The sequence below is a fragment of the Rhinopithecus bieti genome, unplaced genomic scaffold (genome assembly GCF_001698545.2).
Source record: "Rhinopithecus bieti isolate Rb0 unplaced genomic scaffold, ASM169854v2 scaffold_4781, whole genome shotgun sequence".
NCBI classification, from domain to species: Eukaryota; Metazoa; Chordata; class Mammalia; order Primates; family Cercopithecidae; genus Rhinopithecus; species Rhinopithecus bieti.
The window spans coordinates 5,752,672-5,770,899 of record NW_016805181.1 but is presented as its reverse complement, the minus strand read 5'-3'; the positions used below and the strand labels follow the sequence as shown (position 1 = coordinate 5,770,899).

Genomic DNA, 18,228 nt, shown 5'->3' with positions numbered 1-18,228 from the left:
TTATGTGTTGACTGAGTATGTTTTAAGTGAATAAATAATAACAATGATCTAAAATTAAAATCTCTGGAAATACATAGAAGATGGAGGTGTGAAGGAGAGAGGGCAATGGGAAAAAGAAAGGTGTGCAGAAGTTCTTGTCTTGATAGGATACGATCAATCATATATATTCATAGAAAAAAAATAGTTTAAGTATATGTATCAAAACCTTAAGGATATAAATTCCATAGCCCAGAGGGGAAAAAAAAGAACAAAGGAATTTAATCAAATGGAGAAAAGAAAAAAAGAACAAAAACTTTAACCCATCCAACAAAAAGGGAAAAAAAATAAAAGCTATATTAATCAGAAAACACAGTTGCAATAGTAAAAAAGTCCAAATATATTTGCAATCACAATAAAATAAAATTAAATTACTTTCACCTATGGAAAGACAGAGATTCACATGATGTGAAAACAACAACAATAACAAATTCCAGATGCATGCTATTTAAAACACATACATTGCAAACACAACACACAGAAAAGTTAGAAATGAAAGAATGGAAATTATGTGCCTGGCAAACGCTGACAACAGAGGAACAAATAGAGCAATGATTATATCAAATAAAGCGGAAGCTACTGCAAAAAATTATATAAAATTATATATAAAAATTATATTAAAAAAGAATTAAAAGTAATACCTCATATTGACAAAAGGAACAATCCACCAAGAATATGAAACTAAAAAATAAACTTTATACACCTAAAAGTATTACTTTGAGATAAAGCAAATATGACAAGAATGCACAAATATTGGATATTTAAGTAGCATTTAATCCCCTGGGATATATTCATATCTATATGTGTCTGAATGGATGGGCAGAAAGACACACACATATATTAGTAAACCAGGAACACACATTCTTTAAGAACAGCCATGAGCAGTCTCAAAAACTGACTACATATTAGGCCACAAAGAAATTTCATCAAAATCTAAAATGCAAAAATCATCTAAGTCACATTTACCACAAAGCAATAGAATAAGAAAATAATAAAAATGGCAACAATGACTAAGCAGTAGAAAAACAGACTCTATTATATCAGAAGAATTTTATAGACAATAAAGAGGTCATCACAAATCAAAAGGAAGACAGGCATCATTCAATGATGGACCTCACACCATAATGGAAATAAGTTTGAGATGAATTAAAAAGTAAATATGGATAACAAGGGACAGAAAAGTTGAGGAAAATGTAGGTATATATTTTTAGCCCTCTGAAAAGAAGAATTTCTAATTTCAGATGTAAAAGTAGTCATACAATCTTTGAAATATAGGCTCTGCCACCACCATATATAAACATCAAAATTCTACATGTTAAAAATCATAATAAAGACAATACCCAATGAAAACATAATCAAATATGATACAAAAAGGATAAATTCTTTATAATGTGAAAAGCATGTATGTAAAATACTATATCATTATTTGATAAGTAGGCAAAAATCACGAACAGGTACATCATGAAGTAGAAAATATGAATAGTAAATAATCAATAAATAAATTAATTAAATGAAACCATTTATGTTAACTTGGTTCAAATAAAAAAAATGCACACCATATGCAAAAACCAACTCATAATGAATTAATGACTTAAGATCCAAAACTGTGAAACTACTAGAAGAAAACATTGAGAAAGAGCCCCATGACAATGGTCTGGGCAATAATTTTTTGGAAATGGCCCCTAAAACTCAGACAATGAAAGCAAAAATGGACAAAGAGGATTACATCAAACTAAAAAGCTTGGCCCAACAAAAGAAAGAATCAATGGAGTGAAGAGACAGTCTACAGAATGGGAGAAAAATATTTGAAAACTATACATCTGATAAGGGTTTAATATTCAAAATATATAGAGAACGCAACTCAATAGCAAGAAAGCAAATAGCCCAATTAAGAAATGGGCAAAGGATATTTCTGAATATATTTCTCAAAAGGAGAAATGCAAATAGCCAACAGTAAATGTTTAAAATGTTTGACATCACTATTTATCAGGGAAATGCAAATTAAAACTACAATGAACTATCACTTCACACCTGTTAGAAGGGTTATTATCGAAAAGACAAAAGGTAAGTGTTGGTAAGGATGTGGGAAAAAGGAACCCTTGCACACTGTTGATGGGAGGGTAAATTAGTACTATTTTCCTTTATGGAAAATGGTAAAAAGGTTCCACAAAAACCCAAAACTAGAACTACCATACAATCAAGCAACCCCACTACTGGGTATATATTCAGAGGAAATGAAATCAACGTGCTGAAGAGATGTCTGCACTCCCATGTTCTTTGCAGCACTATTCACAATAGCCAAGGTACAAAATCAACCTCAGTGTCCATCAACAGATGAATGAATAAAGAAAATGTGATATATATATTCACAATGGCATACTATTCAGCCATAAAAAGAATCAATCCTTTCATTTTCAACAATGTGGATGAACCTAGAGTTTATATTAAGTTAAATAAGCCATGCACAGAATGACAAATATCACATGACCTCACTCATATAAAAAAGCTGATTTCATACAAACAGGGGCTGGGGTGGTTGGAGGGAAGGGTGATTGGGTAGATGTTGGTCAAAGGATACAAAATGTCAGTGAAATAAGAGAAATAAATTCAAGATATCTACTGTATAACATGGTGACTATAGTTAATAATCATATAGTATTCTTGAAAAATGCTTTAAAAATGTAAAAATAAAAGAAATGCAAATTAAACAAAAATAAGTAAGCATTGTATTTATTCTACTTAATAGCAATATATCAGAGTTTCACCTAGTGGAGATGACTCTACAATGAACTAGTCTCATAACTCGATTGTGGATTTATAAACTGATAAAACCTTTTCAGAAAGTAATTCAGCATTATTAATCAAACTAATTCCATTTCTGGGAATATAGTCTAAGAAAATATAACAAAATATGGAAATATGCTACAGAAACAAAGATGCTTATTGCAGAATTGTTCATTAAGCAAGAAAAATAGAAAGCAGCTTAAAATCCAAAAGTAGGTCTTAAGTCTGGTACATCTTCTTTATAGGATATTATACATGCTCAAAAATTGTAACAAGGAAAATTTTTGATATAATGTTAAAGAAGTAGAATGTAGAAATTAAAATAGCGATTACCAGGAACTGGGGGGAGAGGAAAAAGTAATTGTTTAATGGCTGTAGAGTTTCAGGTTTGCAAGATGAAAAAGTTCTGGAGCCCTGTTTTGCAACAATAGAACATCCTTAACATTACTGAACTGTACACTTAAAAATGGTTAAAATGGTAAATTTTATGTTATGTGTTCTTCGCCACAATTTTTTAAAAAATAGCAAACTGGAAATGCTGGGAAAAAAAGGAAGGAAAAGATGAAGTGCATGTTCCCTATGATAAAACTATGAAAACTATAGGGATATGTAAAATGTAAAAGTAGAAGAAAAGCATAAAATGATGACAGTGGTCATGTGACAAAGGCAGATATTTTGGATTTATTTAATATTCTTGAGCTTTTTAATTTTTTATAATATTTATATCAAAATTTCTATTTTTATGCATAATTACTTATTGCTGTAGTCATAAAGTCAGTGGCAAGTCAGGACTGGAATACAGGTTTTCCTGGCTCCGAGCCCTGTACTCACGTGCAAGATTCAGTCACGTGAGACCACTGGCTCCAGGTGAGGAGGACCCCCTGCCAGGGCTGTCCCTTCAGAGGGTCAAACTTGGTGCCCACGGCCTGAACAACCAGGTGGGGCTCCTCCTGAGAACTAATGCTGTGGAATTTTAGCAATGATCAACCAGACAGATTAAGGGATCTTGAGCTCCTTTCTCAGATGAAAGCAGAGTTACTGTACTGACAGAAATTGAGGGATAAACAGGTAAATGATAACTCACTCACTGTTCAGGGTTCCTGTGATCCCCAGAGAGAAAAGACTCTGGAGATTCATGCATGTGAGGCCCCGGGAGAGGACAAGATAGAAAACACAACAGCAAACACATCCAAGCCCATACCAGAAAGCCTGCCAGGGATTTCCAATTTGCTATTTTCCATTGCCTTTCACTCCTTAATCTTTAAATCCAAAAAGCTGAAAGGTTCCAATAAACCTCTGTCGTTTCCAATCCCTGCAGCCCCACGCAAATCCTGAACAGCAATTATTTTTGTGGTGTCTGACAAGGTCATTGTTATCTGGCCTTGCAGCTCAGATGGATCACACCGAGGGCAGGCGTATCAGGGTAAACGGAGGATGCATAGGAGCATGGGGAGGCTTCTTCCGGGTGGTCCCCTGCACCCTGCTGCCATCACAGGTCCCACCTCCCATCCCCAGCTTGGTCACTGTGAGGACCACCTGCTTCCTAGCCCCAGCACAGAGTGAATCTGAGCCTCTCCTTCCCAGCTGGAGAAAGAAGACTGTCTCGCTTCCTCTCAAATGCCCTTGGGCTTTTTGTTCCTGCAGTCAGAACGTGTGTTCTATAAACAGTTCTTGCTTGTCTGACCTTTTCACCATCCTTTCCTTTGGTAATTGTTCAGGCTGTTTTGCTCCCTACTTTTTTTTTTTTTTTTTAATTTTTTTGAGACAGGGTCTCACTTTGTCACCCATGCTGGAGTGCAGTGGCACGATCATAGCTCACTGCAGCCTTGACCTCCTGGGCTTAAGTGATCCTCCCGCCTCAGCCCCCCAAGTAGCCAGTCACCATGCCCGGCTAATTTTTTCTATTTTTTTGTAGTGACAGAGTTTTGTCATGTTGCCAATCCTGGCTCCCTACCTTAACCCAGTCCTGATTCCTGTTCTGACAGATGCTTAACATCAGTTGATATTCAGACTGAGATTGTCACCCATTCATTCATTCATTCATCCACACACATACAGGGAGTGCCTGCTTCCACCACCCCTTGTGGTTCCAGATGCTGCAGCACAGGGATGAGGCTCCTGCTTCCAGGTCTTCTATTTGAATAGAGGAACCAGTAAGTAGAGAAACACATTTTTAAAAAGTAAACAAATAGGACTTATTGACTTTACCTCTTTATTTTGCTTTAAAATTATTTAATTTTTTTTAAGAGACAGAGTCTCACTGTCACCCATGTTGGGGTGCATGATCATAACTCACTGGAGTCTTGACCTCCTGGACTCAAATAATCCTCTCAGCTCAGCCTCCCAACATGCTGGGATTACAGGCATGAACCATTTTGCCTGGTCTGACTTTACATCTTAAATATATGTGAAATAATTTATCTTTTCCCTCTCCACTGCCACAACCATGGTTTGCACTGCTGTTACCTCCATCTGGACCAGAAGCCCTACACAGGTCTTCCTGCTTTACTTCTCTACCCCAGTGCCCCCAGGCCCCACCAGCATTCTCCAAAAAGCAGCCAGCATGGTCTTTTCAAATATCCATCAGATTACATTGCTCCCTGCTAAAAGCCATTACATGGCATCCATCTTACTAAAATTACATTTCAGATTCCTTATCTCGCTCTGGAAGGCTTTCCATGGTCTCTGCTCATTTCATCACCACTCTCCATGTCCTCACACCCTGCACACAGTGTCTCTGCTCCACAAACATTTCCCAGATCATCCTCAGCTCTGGGTCTTCCCTTCTATTTCTTTTCTCGGGAATGTTCTTCCCCCAGATCATTGCAAGGTTGGCTCACGGAAGTCTTCTCTGACCACCCGATCTGTAGCCCAGTCCTTCGCCGCCATTACGCATTCCTCTTTATAGCGTTTACCACAATCTAAAATGATCTTGTTTGCTTGTTCCGGTGCCTGCCCCCTGCCCATTCCTCAGCAGACTATCTGCTCTATTGGGATAGGTGTCTCAATCACTGGCTCACCACCAAGTCCACCCTCTTCTAGAACAGTGGTGACTGGCACATAGTGAGTACTCACTACTGTAAATGAATACATGCATTAATCCTTTCAGAGGAAAAGTAAGAAGAGTATTGGATACTAAGTTAAACCCATGGTTTTACTCAATTATTCAATGTTTTCTCAGGAAATAGTGTATTTCCTCTTAGCTTAATAATTCCATCATTTGGTCTCTTCTCTCTAGTGGCTTTAATCCTGATTCTCTCCAAGGCCAGATGTTACAGCACAGAGCAGCTCTTCTCTGTGATGAAGGGAGAGGAAATATAACAATCTGGCCGGCTGATTCTAGGGTTATAGACACAGAGGCATGAATATTTAGATTCCAGACATTCCAGCTGACAGAAACATTTTATGTCAGTTCTAATGAAAAGGATTGACTAGGTTTCACCTATTGCTTGCTAATTGGAATTTTGTTAGGCATAATTACATAATGCAGAAGTATTTGAGCTGTGCCTACCCGCATTAGAATCCTAAACGAGGTTTCAAAGGGACTACATTCCATTTTAAAGAAATTCCTAGTACTGCTAAGTGTCCCGGAAATAAAAGCTATCCCTCCTTAACACTGACATTTTTGTGGAAAGAAATGTAGATTTAATCTATTTGTTTTAAACTCCAATATATTATAGATGCCTAAATAAAGCCAAATGCCTATCAGAAAGCAGTTGAGAAAAGAAAATTGGCCTAGAAAACTATTCTTATGATCTCTGCTGGGTAAGAATAAAAAAGTACCACCCAAGACAGGCAAGACCACACTCCCATAGTCAAATGTAAGGACAGAAAATGAGCCGCAGCTCGCAGTGTAGCCCCTGAAAAAAAAATTATCAAAAGGTCCAAATGCCTCTTTTGAAAACACTGACTCACTGAAAATTATTGCCATTTAATAAATAGGACGCAAGCTATTACATTGTTTGCCAAACTTTCTCCCACATTTCTGAAATATATTCTTTAATAGCTCAATAACATTCAGGAGCGCTAGAGGCCAGTTAAATTCATCTAGAAAGGAAGGAAAAGATTTCTGCCTCATCCAGCACATCTGCATTGGGTGGGTATGCCAAGAAAACAGGAATCAAGGTGGCTATTACCTCTCCACTGGACGGTTCCCCAAATCCAGCCCACAGGGAAAGCACTTTTTTCCCCAGGCAGCCTCCAGGAATACAGAATACTGTTGGGAGGAGAACCATGGAGCGGGGAGTCCTTACCCCAGGATGCACAAACCCTACAGCAAGACACCAATGACTGCCGGAAGTTCGGCGGTTCCTCCTTCTCCGGAGCAGCAAGCCCAGACTTCACCCGGTAGCCATTATGGAACAGGTCCCCCAGGGACTTCTTGCGGTGCCTGCCGGGTCTGTAAACTTCTGTGCCGGTTCTGCTGGATGGGTGGTGGTACACCAGAATCTTACTGGGGATCATGGTAGAAGGAGGGAGACAGGCTAGGCTTTCAGCTCCCTTGCATTCACTTCTTGCAGGAGCCAATGCTCTGGAAAGACCTGGAAGAGCCTGTGTTCCTCTGACCCGTGCTGCAAACAGGTCCTCCTGTCCAGCGCAGTGTAGGTCACCAGCATCTATGTCCTGGTGGAGCCAATAGACACTCTCTCCTCCCTCACCCTCCAGTCCCTCTTGCAAGAACCCCGGCATGCTCTGGGCACTGGGTACAGGCAGCCACATCAGAAAGGCAGTTAAGAGGGGCGGGGGAAGCGCTCTGATCCACGATGTCCTGCGAGCTGATCAATCAGCTTCACGCTGGAAATAACCACGTAAGCTCCTTTGAACATGGTTTAGGGGATAGAAAAGAAAAGGCTATAATTCTTCAAATCAAGTGGTACAGAATAGAGTGTGAGAGAGGCTGCAGTTTGGGGCCCACTAAGTCGTTTCTTTTATTTTAGTAATCCTGCTTGACAACTGAGGACTCATAAGGAGGACTCCCTTAGAGGACGTGATGACCAACAAGAGAGAAAAACTGAATTGTCCCACTCCTACTGTCGTGGCCACCTCCCAGCACTAACATAACCCAAATACGCAAATCCTCTGCTAATCCTACATACAGGACTGAGGAAGAAGAGGGATGCTGGGCTTTCCAGAGGAAGATGGGAGGAGACACTCATCAGAGCTCCTTGGCCCATCCCCTACTTCTTTGTCCCATTGTTTTCAGCATTGTCTCTCATTACCAACCCCAGCCCCCTCTTAGGTCTCTGTTACAGGCTACATTATGGATCCCCTACCCCTGCCAAATTCATAGGTTGAGGCCCAAACCCCAATGTAATGGTATTTGGAGATAAGGGACTTTAGGGAGTAATTAGGTTTAGACAAGGTCATGAGGATAGGGCCCTCGTGATGAGATTAGTGCCATTATAAGAAGAGAGACCAGAGAGTTTGCTCTTTCTCTCTTTCTGCCATGTCAGGACACAGTGAGAGAGCAGCTGCCTGCAAGCCAGAAAGAGAGCCCTCACCAGAACCTGACCATGCTGGCATCCTGATCTCAGATGTCCAGCCTTCAAAACTGTGAGAAAATAAATCTCTGTTATTTCAGTTACCCAGTTTTTGATATCGTGTTAAGGCAGCCCAGAGTTACTATGATAGTCTCCATTCCCAGGGTACTGAGTGTAAACAAAAATATGACACAGAGAGGGGAAACATTAAAAATATAAACAGGAAAATATCCACATTCCATAAGTTGTTAGTTGAGGTTCCCCATAATTTAATCCCCACCTATTTTTTTCAGACCTCTATTGGGGGACTTTTCAGAGAATAACATTTCTTCTCATTGTGGATTAGTTCATTCACCCGACCAAGATGTACTGAGCATCTATTATGTGCCAAGCATTTTGCTGGGTACTGGGTATTTGCTGATTAACAGGAACAATGCACAAGTCCAGCCTCGGTGGCATTTATAGTATAATCAGAGAGTGAAACAATATATCATAACTATAATTAACAATTTGGGTAAAGTGCTGTAAAGAAAAACCCTAAGTAGTTATCTGAGTATGTGTATGTTACATAAATGTGTATCTGAGTGAATGTGTATGGAAAATGTGACATGCATATGAAAAAGGGCTTCACAATAATTCTGTATCCTAATGGTATAGGAGCAGACAGCCAGGTGAAAAGATGGTGGTGAGGGCAATTTTTTTAGGCCAAGGGAACAGCAGGACAAATATATTGAAGAGGGAAGTATATGGCCTAGTCCTGACTTGAAAGAAACTCACTGTGTTTAAAAAGAAATTGGTGAGAAACTAACTCTTCAATACCTAAAGTTGTCTGGAAATGATGGACCTACAGGTAACTACAGGTCCTACAGACACTAAGAGGATATTGTAAAGTATTAGGAATAATATTATGGCTCCAAAATTTGACACCCTAATGAAATGAAAAAATTCATTTAAAAATACAATTTTCTCAAACTGACACAAGAAAAAATAGAAAATGTAAACAGCTATATGTCTGTTAAATATATTGAAATTTCAATTAAAAACATTACCACAAAGAAAATTTAAGGTTCAGGCAGTTTCTACTCAAGAATTCTACCAAATATTTATGGGGGAAATAATACCAATCTTACACAAACTCTTACAGAGACTAGAGGAAAAGAGAATCCAACTTGTTTTATAATGCCAGAATAATCATGACATTAAAAACCTAATAAGAATATTACAAAAAGAAAAAAATTACAGACAAATATATGTCATCAACATAGACACAATAATCCTTAAATAAATACTAGTCAAATGAATCCAGCAGCATATAAAAAGAATAATACCTCATAACCAAGTAAATAGAGTTTATCCCAAGAGCAAGAGATTGGTTTAAAAAATGAAAGTTAATTAATGTAATTCATCACATTGAAAAAATTAAAAGAAAAATCATATGATCATTTTAATAGGCATCAAAAAAATGATGAAACTATGTTGTGTTGAGATAATGTGTTGGGCCCCCCAAAAGACAAGTTGATTAATGAATCAGAGTCCAGAAATAGACCCATATATATACAGTCAATTGATTTATAACAAAAGTAGTAATACAACTCAATGAGAAAAAGAAAGTCATCTCCACAAATGGAAGGAAAAATGGGTATCTACAAAGGGAAAGAAATGAGTCTCAACTCTTACCTAACACAATATGCGAAATTAGTTTGAGATGGATCACTGACTTCAATGTAAAAGCTAAATCTTAAGCCTCTATAAAGAAACACAGCAGAGTGTCTTGAGGACACTTGGATAAGCAAAGATTTCTTAGATAGGACACAAAAGGCATTCACATATTTAAAAAGACTGATAAATTAAATATCAGTAAAATAAAAAACTTCTCATCAAAAGACAATTAATAAAATTAAAAGATAAGCCACAGATTAAAAGGAAATACTCGTGGTACCTTCACATGACAAAGAACTTACAGAAATAAAAATTAAAACTACAAGAAGATACCACCACAAATCCATTAGAATGGCTAAAATTTAAAAGTTGACATTACCAAGTGTTGGTGAAGAAACAAAGCAGCTGGCACCCTCACACATTGCCAGTAGAAGTGTAAAATGGGACATCTTCTTTGGAAAATTGGCAGTTTCTTGTAATGTTAAACATGCATCTATCCTATGACCCAGAGACTCAATTTCTAAGTATTTACCCAATAAAAATAAAAACATATGTCCACAAAATCATTTGTGCAAGGATGTTCATAACAGCTTTATTCAAAATAAGCCAAAGTTGGAAACAACCTAATGATCATCAACAGGTGGTTTGATAAACAAATTGTCATATATCCCATAATGGAATATTAGCAGCAATAAAAAGGAAGAAGTTGTTAATATATACAACAACATATACAAATATCAAAAACCTTATTTTGAATGAAAGGAGCTAGTTAGAAAAGAGAATATCCTGCATGATTCCATTCATACAAAAATTGAGAGTAGACAAGACTAATCTATAGTGACTGAAACCAGGACGGTGATTTTTTATGTTTAAGGGAGGAGAGCAGATATTGACAGAAATGGACATAAAGAAACATTCCAGGATAATGAAAATGTTTTCTATGTTGATATGGATGACAGACCATTTTACAGTGATGCATATCTCTGTCAGAACTCACTGAATGCACCCTTAGGATCTATGTATTTTATTGCGTGTATAATATACTTATTAAAAACATTGAGATGGGCTGCCATATTAGATGATATCTCCCCGTCAACAGAGATACTTAAACAGAGTCTGCTCGTACCAATTGAGAGAACACTAAAGTTTCACCTGATGCCTAAACAGAGATCATCTGCTGTAACCCTATAAATTCCCTCCCAACTTCCAGTGGGCAGTATGGCATGAAACGCCAGCCACTCAGAGATGGCTGGTTCAATTGGAGAAATGAAGGATTTGTATTCACGCTCTGCCACCAGCAGCTGCACAGCTGAGTAAGTTATGTAACTTCTAGCCTCATTTCCTCATCTCCGAAATAGGGATTATGACATCTACTTAACAGATGAACTATCCAGATTAAAGAAAATGATGTTTGCAAAGTTCTGCACAGGGTCTGATACTCAGCAAATTCTCCTCCAAAAATCTGCCAAAGCACTAGCGCCCAAGTCAAACTGGTCTATATTCTGCCATCGAATGCCCCTTCATCACTGGGCAATCTGGTCTCCTATTGTAAATGAAAACCCCGCCTGCCTGCATGAGGCACATCAGCCAGCCTCTTCCTAGGACCCTAAAGGTGTGGCAATAAATGTGGTCCCTGGAACCAGCAGCAGGGGATTTGGATCCCGGTATCTCCACATATGAGCCACATGCTCTTAGAAGTTATTCCAACCCTGCCTCAAGTCTCTGACTCTTAAAATGGGAAATACTTTTCAAGATAAATCCGTTCATCACAAGAAAGGATTTCTTTTTTTTTTTTTTTTTTGAGACGGAGTCTGGCTGTGTTGCCCAGGCTGGAGTGCAGTGGCACGATCTCTGCTCACTGCAAGCTCCGCCTCCCGGGTTCATGCCATTCTCCCGCCTCAGCCTCTGAGTAGCTGGGACTACAGGCGCCCGCCACCTCGCCCGGCTAGTTTTTTGTATTTTTTTTTGTAGAGACGGGGGTTTCACCATGTTAGCCAGGATGGTTTCGATCTCCTGACCTCGTGATCCGCCTGTCTCGGCCTCCCAAAGTGCTGGGATTACAGGCTTGAGCCACCGCGCCTGGCCAAGAAAGGATTTCTTATAAATTTAAAATATTTAAAAGAGAATTCTATGCAAATGTATGCACACATACAAGTGAATGTGGGCCCATTTCTCTGGACATGTGTCTATTCCAAAAAAAACTGTCATAAACTGTATCCTTATTTTGCACTCCTCCCACCCATGGTGTCGCCCAGTATTGTCTGCCTAAAAGAATTCTAGGAGGGCTTCATTTGTCTCTGAAGTCATAGACCTTCATCTACCGTCACTGGGAAAACTCCCTTGCTCCTTGTCCTCTGCATTAGGCTTGTTTTTCTGAGACAGAAGTGGTCAGAGAAAAAGGATACTTGAATCCATTCATTCATTTGAAAATATTGACCAATAAATGAACTCAGATGAAATGGACCTCTTCAGTGAAGTCATATCTAATTCCCTCAACCCTGTACAAAGTAACAGTACATGTATTCAACAACAGATTTTCACTGAGTACCTATTTAGAAGAGACGGGATCTGGGCCCAGAGTTATAGGATTCAAATCCCAGCTCTGCCATTAATTGGGAGTGAGCATTAGCAAGTTACTTCAACTCAAAGTGTCTCAGTTTCCCCACCTATAAAATGGAAACAGTAATAGTAACCTACCTCATGGGGTTATTGTGAGGAATGAATTAATATCTATGACAGTTAAAATTGTCCTTGGCACATGGCAAATGTTCAATCAGGGCTTGCTATGATTATTACCAGGAGCCAGATACTAGGCTTAAACATATTGGGGATACAAATGTGATTTGCTCTAAATCTATCCTCAAAAAATTTACAGTCTTGAAGAGCTGTTTACAATCTACATTTGTATTTAGCTAAGATAGGAAAGATAACTATCTATATAATTTTAGGGGAAGATTCACCAGCCCCCAAAAGAAATTAGCCCTCTTTTCTTCCTTGTTTATTGATGCCTAAAATTCCCCCATAAGACAGCAGCGTTATCCAGTAAGAAAAAACTGTGCTTTGGGGTCAAATGGATTTAAGTTTGGACCCTGGCTCTGCTCCTGATGCACTGAGAGAACCTGGCTGCTTATATGAAACCTGAAAACCTATGACTGCATGTAAAAATAAAAGATGAGAAGCTGGGAGCAGTGGCTCAGGCCTGTAATCCCAGCACTTTGGGAGGCCAAGGTGGGCAGATAGGTTGAGGCCAGGAGTTTGAGACCAGCCTAACCAACATAGCAAAACTTCATCTCTACTAAAAAATACAAAAATTAGCCAGGTGTGGTGGCCTGCACCTGTAGTCCCAGCTACCAGGGAGGTTGAAGCAGGAGAATCACTTGAACCCAGGAGATGGAGGTTGCAGTGAGCGGAGATGGTGCCACTACACTCCAACCTGGATGACAGAGCAAGACTTCATGAAAGGAAGGGAAGGGAAGGGAAGGGGAGGGGAGGGGAGGGAAGTAAGGGGAGGGGAGGGGAGGGGGAAGGAGAGGAAGGAAGAGAGAGAAGAAGAGAGAGAGAGAGAAAAGCCAAGGAGGACGGTGAAAGGAAGGAAGGAAGGAAGGAAGAAGGAAAGGAAGTGAAGGAAGGAAGGGAAGGAAGGAAGGAAGGAAGGAAGGAAGGAAGGGAAAGAAAGGAGAATTATGCCTCTAAAGGGCTGTGACAATAAATTGATCTACATGTGTTTTAAAATGCCTTTCACACAAAATATGCTACATAATCACTCATTCCTGGTGTCCTCTAGAAGTCCCTGCACTTGGCCCCTCTCTCTTGGGTGTAATGGATTGGTCCCCACTGAAATACATTTCCTTTTGGGAGTCATTTATCACTCAGTTAGAAAGAAGTATTAACCGTGGGGAAGGGGGACTGTGAAGCTACCTGGGCACGGCAGAGAGGGGCAGACACAGAGGAGGTAGCACAAAAGAACCAACAATGAGCAAATAGAGAAATAAAACCTAACTCTACTTGCAGGCCAGTGATGGCCCTATTTTTAGCTGACAAGTGAGTCATCTGATGTGTGTGACTTGAAACAGGGAACACAAACGTCGAGGCTGAATCTATGACCAGGCACATATAACTTGTACTATAACTTATTCCCAGAATTCTAGACTGTTTGAATTAAGTGTCTCCAGGTCACCTCTTCACACACTTACTCTTATTAAGTTTGGGAATTAGAAGCCTGTGTCATTTGCACAGGTCTCAAGTTACAAGGGAAGAAGATGTTTTGCTTTGGTCTCTGGTTTGACTATTTCCGAATCTCCAATCAATCTTTCTCTCCCACCCCACCGGCCTCCCTCCCTTCTTCCATTCCCCCTGAAAGCTCACCATCAGAGGGGTGGGGCAGTCTCTAATTTAGCCGATTCTTCCTCATCCCCTTCCCCTTCATCATCAGCTAGCAGTGAAAGTCACCATCCTCTTGGACCTCCCATTTCTGAGGCACTGTCTGTCCCAGAACCCCATGCAGGACGTTGGAGACAAGTGAATCTAACCTTGTCCAATCTCCCTCTTCTTCCCCAAGATAAAAACCTGAAATCAAAGAATAGGACTGGAATAATCCTCCCTAATCCCACTTCCCATGGTGAGCCCCAGCTGGGACGCTGACACATGGCCCCAACTTTTTGTCCTGCCTGATGTCTGCACCCACAGGGGACAGATGGTGGTCCCTGGTCACTGAAGTACCCACAGGTGTGATTTTTGAGATTTTTATCTCTGTTGACTACAGGGAGGACCTGAATCTGTTTACATGGTCAAAATAAAAGCACCATATACAAGGATAAAGCAGGACAGGGCCCCCACCATCTAAAAGTAGAAGGGATGGAGACTGCCAGTCAGCACCTGCCACCACCGGGAAAAGACTGAAAAAGGGACACTTCAGGCACAACATGTAAGGAGGTGTTCCTTTTAGGACTGACCCTGCCTTTGCATAGCCATGGGAGTGAGCCACCCTTACATGTGCACCCAAGGCCTCTCTCTTGCCTCATCCTGTACCTGCCATGGGTTTACTACTGAGCTCACCTCTGAAATTGGCTTTGCATTTCCTGTCACCTATGGCAAGAGAGAAACAACTAGGTTATGATTTTTGTGAATTGAGAAAGCCTATAAAGCCAATTCAGAGATCAACTTCATCCTGAAATTAAATTCAAGCAGAATTTTTGTGCCAGCGGCTTTGAATAAAGACTGAAGAACACGGTGAGTTATATCTTCAATTACAGTTTACAAAGTACAGAGGTACTCCTTCCAAAAGGGGACTCTTGATTTAGCTCTCTATAAGGGCAGAAAGCATAACACTGAATCTTGGGTCAGCAAAAACATTTTCACAAGCACCTCAGGTATCATGGGATTTAGCTCTGTTTAATTCTGATGCTCAACATTAATTTAAGGAAAATGAAATGCTTGTTTTGGGGGGTGTTAATTTGCTACCAGGCACACCTCAGCTGCATTTTGTTTTGAAGCTCTAAATCAGCACCAGGATCAACCTGGATAATCTAAAACAGGGCTTGGCAATTTTTTTCTGCAAAGGGCCAGATCATAAATATTTCGGGCTTTGTGAGCTGCACAATCTCTATTGCAAGTGTTCAATGCGGCCATTAGAGTGAGAAAACTAGCCATAGATGATACAAAAATGAATGAGTTTGGCCTCGTTCCAGTAAAACTTTCCTTCCAAAAATAGGTGATGGACCAGATGTAGCCTGTAGGCCATAGTTTGTCATCCTCTGATGTAACTGACATCTTGAAATGAGGAAGGAATGTTTAATTTGATAACAGGTACTTCTACCTTTCACAAGGTAGAAATCTTATAAATAACAACATTCGGAAGTTCCTTCTGTTTCCTGCAACACTCACGTTAGAACTTAATATCATGCTTTTTTTTTTTTTTTTTTTTTTTTTTTTTTTTTTTTGCTCTGGCTTAATTCAGTTATATAGAAATCATTTCTATTCAAATAGACTATAAAATCCTTGAGGTCAAGGTCTCTGTCCAACTTCTTTGCATATAATCCATCATGCCTAGCACAGCTGGGAACTCTGCACTTGCTTAAAATGTTTTCTTCCCTTTCTGAAGGAGAGTGATTCACATCTCTGCTTTTGACATGCAAGGACTTGATGATCTATTTAACCTAAGGGGAGAAAGAGTCTCTTTCAAAGGATGGATTGTCATCCCCTTCTCCCTGCCCCTGCCATGTGCATTATGCTTCTAACCAGTCCGGAATAAAGCAATGTCATGAGCATAAACTAATGTCTTCCAACCCAAAACAAGTTAGCAATTCTCATTTTATAATTCCAAAGTCTTCAGCTCATGTGTTTATTTCAACATTTTTTTTCCTATAAATAAATGGCTGTGTGATTTGTCTCCTTCTTTGTGTTCATATCCCAATGTCCAGTGTAGAGTAGCCTTCACTAAATATGTGTAGAAGGAATGAGGAAATGAATGCAAGATGGGCTTAACTCATAAATTCTTTGTTTTGCTAGAGGCCTTTGCCAACTCTTTTAAGCATTTACAATATTCTGTTGGGCAAGACCTTGTGCTGTTGGGCTGCCTGGTCAAACCCATGCCTAATGAAATAATCCGTCTCCAATCTCAGCCCGCATCCTAACCCCAATTTGTCCCTGAGTGCAAGGTCACCGATCTGACTGAATTTGAATGGCAGGTTTTGTTGACCTACCAACTCTGTTAGGCTCACTCATTTCTGCATACTACTGGTGAATGACAGAGGATGGACACTGAAATCTCCATCTTTTCATAGAACCCATGCAAGAGGCATAAAACCATCTGCTTAGTGGTCATGTGGCAGCAGACAGTATCTCAGAAGTCCTCACAGCATATGACTTCACTGATGAAGATGGATCACACTTGAGCAGGGATTCTTGATCTCTGCAAAACAGCTCATACACAACAGGAACAATCTCACAGATAAGAAAAACTCCAGCAAGTTGGTCTTGGACTATGAAAATGTCTGCCACAACATGATTTATGTGAAAATAAATAAAGTGGGTCTACTACTTTATCATTAGCAATAAGTGGATTCTTTCTTCCTGCCACAGACAAACTGAGGATGTAAATGAACACCACACTCGCATTGTTGCTTATGCTGTTTTCTTCGCCCACTGCCTGAGGTGTAGGTTTGCAAATAAAATCAAACCATCATTATTCTGGACTGATTATCCAATTAGAGGATGAAATAGGCCAGCCCTGTCTTCCTTCTTCTTCCATCAAATGCTGTTCTTGTAGCCATTTCACTGACAACATGAGGTGCCAACAAAAGAAATAAACAGGCATAAATTTCAAACCCAGGAAATTTATGTGAGCAAAGGGAAAGAATCCAGATATATAAAATGAATTAATCGTCAGTAAGTCATCACATCCCTATTACATGGTAAATTCTTTTCTGGGAGCTGTTAGGGCCAGAAAGGGACTGTAAGACATAGTCCCTGTTTTAAAGAAGTACAAACAATCACCAAAAATGAAAGCAAAACTGAAAAACAGCAAATAAATAATAATAATCACTTATCAGAAGCAACTATGGACTATGGACTATGGATAGTTTAAAAGTGCTGAGCGCATAGCCCAAATGGCAGAAGTGCATAAATAATGCAAAACCTTACATTGGTTGACAATTTAAACTTCCTTTCACGATCATTCTTCTATCAGAACCTCTGAGAGAGATAAAGAAGATAATAACAACAAAAGAACTTCAGGTTTCTGGTGGTTCTAAGTAGGTTCTAGTTTCAGGAGTATTCCAACACACCTTGGACACCTTAGACAAGTCATGTTCTCTGTTTGTGATTAGGTTTCTCATCAAAAGGAAGGCAAGAAGGAAGGGAGGAAGAAGGGACTGGGAGTGTTGGTAATAGATAACCAACCAATAGCTAATACCCCTTTCAGATCAAATTTCTATAATTATAATGTCACTCATCAACAAAGAAATGTCACTGGAGTTCACTCATCAACAAAGAAGTATAACTTTAAAATAGCCAAAGTAGGAAAATAACAATAATTCTTATAAATCTGCAGCTTTTTTCTTTTCTTTTTTTCAGATGGAGTCTTGCTCTGTCACCAGGCGGGAGTGCAGTGGCACGAGATCGGCTCACTGTAACCTCCACCTCCTGGGTTCAAGCAATTCTCCTGCCTCAGCCTCCCAAGTAGTTAGGACCACAGGTCAGAGCCACCAGGCCCAGCTAATTTTTGTATTTTTAGTAGAGATGGAGTTTCACCATGTTGGTTAGGATGGTC

General features: G+C 39.6%; 1 protein-coding gene and 1 long non-coding RNA gene across 10 annotated transcripts in view; one reads left to right on the top strand and one right to left on the bottom strand.

The window, feature by feature from the left end:
- KCNMA1 (potassium calcium-activated channel subfamily M alpha 1) overlaps positions 1-18,228 on the bottom strand; it is a 767,391-nt gene that overhangs the window by 261,874 nt on the left and 487,289 nt on the right. The gene's annotated exons all lie outside the window — the stretch shown is intronic.
- Positions 7,611-17,002, top strand: LOC108529259 (uncharacterized). The gene is made up of 3 exons (XR_001885458.1): positions 7,611-7,628; positions 14,518-14,684; positions 16,742-17,002. It is a non-coding gene; the product is annotated as an uncharacterized LOC108529259 (long non-coding RNA).